The sequence below is a fragment of the Solanum pennellii genome, chromosome 9 (assembly GCF_001406875.1).
Source record: "Solanum pennellii chromosome 9, SPENNV200".
In the NCBI taxonomy this organism is placed as follows: domain Eukaryota; kingdom Viridiplantae; phylum Streptophyta; class Magnoliopsida; order Solanales; family Solanaceae; genus Solanum; species Solanum pennellii.
In genome coordinates, this window is record NC_028645.1 from 74,912,602 (window position 1) to 74,917,093 (window position 4,492).

The window sequence follows — 4,492 nt, forward strand, 5'->3', positions numbered from 1 at the left end:
CCCCCCCCCCCCCCCTTCTAATCCAACAACTCAATAAATCTGTTGTGTGTTTTAGCATACACCAGTTTAGGCTAGCTAAATTGAAGAATAAAGCCTATACTTGTATTGTTACTTTGCAATGCAAAAATAAGTGTTTGTTGGTTTCCAATGCTTCTTTGCATAGTAAGCATCTAGATGCTACGTTGATGCCCCAGCTCCAATGTCTTTTCTTGCCCCACCCATCTCGCTCTTTCATCAAAACTAACCCTTTTAAACTTGTCCTATGTCAGCTAATAATTCGATGACTCTATTTTCCTTTCCATCTCTCCCAAACTTAAAGTATTTTTCTTTATTTATTCTTTCAATCTCCTCTATCCTTCGGTGATTGCCAAACTTTTTGGTGCCAAGGTCTAAACAGTTTTTTACGTAGTTTGTTTGTTTCTTATATATATATATATATATATATATATATATATATAGTTTCTTGCTTTTGTTATCTATCCATCTATCTATATGTTATTTAGGTGATTGCACTATTTGGTTGATGTTACTGTTCCTTGTATGTATGTTCTACAATACATTTCCATTAGTTGTCATGTTTCTTCACAATCGTTTTTCCTTTAAATTACTTCTTTGTTTTGCTACACTTGAGGAGCTGAGAGTCTTTTAGAAAGAGCCTCTCTACCTCTATGAGATAGGATAAGGTTCACGTACACTCTATCCTTCCAAGATCCCACATTGTGGGATTTCACCGGGTATGTTGTTGTTTAGTTTGGTGCACCACCTTGGTCCCCTTCGTGAACATTTAATCTAATCCTAAGCCTTTTGGGATGATACCAGAAGTACCGGATGGATGTAATCCTTTATTGATACTGGAAAAATGACTAGTGTAATTGGCTCTTCCTTTCTAGACTTATTTGAGAATTTTGACCACCCACCCACCCTATCTCCTTTAGATGGGAAATTGCCAAAGTTGTTTTTCCTGCCATCTGCTTCATTGGATATATGATGGCAGAAAGAAAGAGCCCTTTACCCTCCCACTCCAATTATGAGTCTAGGCTTAAGTTCAAACCAATTGGTTTTAGATTCATCACTTTCTAACCCATTTTTGGCTTTGAAAATGGAGTTTCCAACATCTTGATCACCTACTCAATGACATTGGTTTGATCCCGTTGAAATTAGGTCATAGGACTAACTTACACCCCAAAAGCTAGCTCAAAGGGAGGAGGATTGCACAAGCCTTATAAGGAGTTCACCCATCTCATTAACCACCGGTATGGGACGTTTGTCATTCTTTAACATTCCACCTCACGCCCAGTGCTTAGCATCTAGTGCGTGGGCAATTTTGATTTTGGGGGTCCCAACATCGGGTGAGACGGACCCTGCTTTGATACCATGTTAAAATTAGGTCTTAGGCCTAACTCACACCCAAAAGCTAGATCAAGGGGAGGAGGATTGCCCAAGCCTTATAAGGAGTCCACCATCTCATTAACCACAAATATGAGACTTTTGTCATTCTTTAACATATCCGATATTTATAATTAGAACATATAATTCAGTAAACTGATTCCAATTTGTTCTCCTACCAAGTTCACTTAAGAGCATTTACCACCTTATTTGTTTGCTTCTTTCCATCATATTGAATTGCCGGCTGAGCAACCCCTCCTCCTTGGTTATTTCTGACTGCATCACTATTTTTCTGCCCGATCTTTTTTGTTAAGTGTCGCACATAAGTTGAAGGACAAGTGGTGCACTTATGAGGTCTTAGATAATTCTTGCCTCATGACCAAGCTTTTGGGATTGAATTAGGCCCAAACATAGGACCCCTTATGTTATATTGTGAACTCCTGATGTTTTTCATATCAGTGTGTATAGGTGTGTTAAGTATCTCACATGAGTAATGTTTTCTGTTTATAAGGTACTCAAGAATCTTCACCTTCTAAGCTATTTTTGGAGCTGAATTAGATGCAAGAACCATTTTCTGAAACATTTTCCACTTCATAATAGGCTTTTCATGTCCCTCTTTTGCCTCTCTTACCTCGTCCTCATTTCCCCAATCATGTCCTCCTTTCCCAAGTTTCAGGGATAAATTTTGGTGTTAATCTCACATTGAAACTCATGTCACCCCTCTCTGGTGCAATAGATACTGGCACTCTTTTTTCTCTTCTTTCACAGACAACCTAACTCTAGCTAAACCCGGTAAGTTAAAATCCAATTTTAACAAAAAAGTTTCAAGGATAAATTTCAGAGTGTTTCCCGAAACTCATGTCGCCCCTCTCCACTGTTATAGACACTGGCACCCTTCTCCTCTTCTTTTTAAGGACAGCCTAACTCTAGCAAAACTCGGTTAGTTACAATCCACATTAATGAAAATTCATACACTTCCCCCTCCTTTTTGAGCAATTTATTACATCATCGATAAGTCAGTACGCTGGAGATGTTACCACCATTGCCCCCTCGCTACTTCATTTTTTTCTACAGCATGTTCTCTCAGACCACCTTCCAACCCTCACCGTACATGCAATGCTTTCAAATCCTTTCACATTGAAGGCGCTACTTACTGGATGATCCCACACTAATACAAACCTCCCAGTCAAACATGTCTTAACTCTGGAACTCCTTCCTCCTCAATGTGGTCCCCAGATAACCTGAATCTAGGAACATCACAGTCTCCACTTTCCACATTTCCTAATCATGATCCAAGCTGGCCCGGCCAAAATTTCCTTGAAGGGATGATTATTAATGTTGAAAGGAGTCTCCCTCTAAAAGCCATTCTCATACAATAAGTAGGTCAATTAAGGAACTGTTCTATCTTCATTAAACCAAAGTGGTTATTAAGAAAACTATTGAGAAAAGGAAACGAACCAGTTTTGTCAAAGACGAAAATCACTCCAGGTCTATAGGGGCTTTAAGCGCAATTGAAGTGTCAGTTTTAGTTAAATGTGCAACGAAGAAAAAATAGAGAAGTATATGCAATCCAAGAAAAAAGTAACAACTTTATTCATAATCATTTCCTACATCATCAATATATTTTTCTTGTCAACGTCATTATAGTTTAGTACCACTCTTACAAGATAGAACTTGTGGTCAATGAGTCACAAACCTTCGCGCCTTGCATACACTGGAACGCAGCCAAAGTGAAGCCAAGTACTTAGCCTGAGCTTCAAGACTAAGTCTGTCCCAAATGAGCCTTTGACAACACTGAAATGAACACGACTAGAAATTTTTCATCCATCAACCACCTCCGGCAACATCAATACATAAGAGATGAGTGAGAGTTCTATAAAATATTAGGCATTATACCCACATTTCAACAAAGAAAATCCACTAATCACTGAAAATACGGAACTTGGTTTAAACAAGTCTTGTTTATTATATAAAAGCCAACTTTTTGAAGTTGGGCTGAGTCAATCAAAATCACCAATTTTCACTCTATTGATATATGCATGATTTTGGGTCAGAAATGATGGAAGAGGGTAACTCCAATCAACTAAAATGTAAAGCAAGATTGATTACAAATGTCAAATCCCTATAAACATCAAGAACGAAATGAACCAAAAAATAAAAACCAGAAACGTTAATGCAATTTGTGAGTTGTAATGGAATCAAAAATACCTTACGGGCACCACAGCAAACCGCAATTAGTGAAGAAAAAGAGCCACAAAATCAACTTTTACTTGTTTCAGAACAAGAAGAAAAAAATTATATGGAGCCAAGAAACTCGCATCAACGACATCTGAATTCTGAACAATTAAATTAATCTGCATTTATCATAAAAGTTAACGCTAACAAATGTATAACATACTCTTAATATCATTGTTATCAATTATTTCATAATGTATTATATTGAATTGTATTATAATGTATTGTCTTGTATTGTATGGTACATACAATGTTTTGTCTAGACCGTATTATTTGTTGTTGTTTAGTAACATTTTAATAGTTTGATTTGATTGTATCATACTATATTGTAATTTATAAATTTACTAAAATATTCTTAATTATTCTAGGGTAAGAGGTTGAACTAGATTTAAATAATTTAAATAAAGAGTGTGTTTGGTATGAAGGAAAATTTTCTCATGTTTGGTTGAGATAAAAGTTTTGGAAAATGTTTTTCAAATCAACTCATTTTCCTCAAAATTAAGGAATATAACTTCCCTTCAAAAATTAAGGAAAACATTTTCCAAAACTCTCCTACAATTTCAATTACATTTTTTTTTTAAAAAGATCAATTTTAAGAAAATATTTTCAATTTTAAAATTATTTTCTACTCTAATAAAAATAAAAGATGTGTCTCAAAAACATTTTTCATTCATAAATCAAACACTAAAATCATTTCCGGAAAATATTTTCTACTCACCAACCAAACATGAGAAAATAAGTCCAAAATCTACTTGTTTTCCAGGAAAACATTTGCTAGAAAAACATTTTCCTTCATACCAAACACACACAAAGGGTAAAATAGTATTTTGAAATATTAGGTAAAGATATAATTGGAAAAAAAATAAGTAAC

General features: G+C 35.5%; 1 long non-coding RNA gene across 5 annotated transcripts in view; it reads right to left on the reverse strand.

The window, feature by feature from the left end:
- Positions 1-3,729, reverse strand: part of LOC107029720 — a 9,368-nt gene extending 5,639 nt beyond the window's left edge. For all 5 annotated transcript variants that reach the window (XR_003580253.1, XR_001458064.2, XR_003580251.1 and 2 more), the window contains exons 1-2: positions 3,595-3,729; positions 3,083-3,180 (exon numbers count right to left, since the gene is read on the reverse strand). This is a non-coding gene — a long non-coding RNA (uncharacterized LOC107029720). The remainder of the gene's footprint in view (positions 1-3,082; positions 3,181-3,594) is intronic.
- Positions 3,730-4,492: the final 763 nt, after the last annotated feature.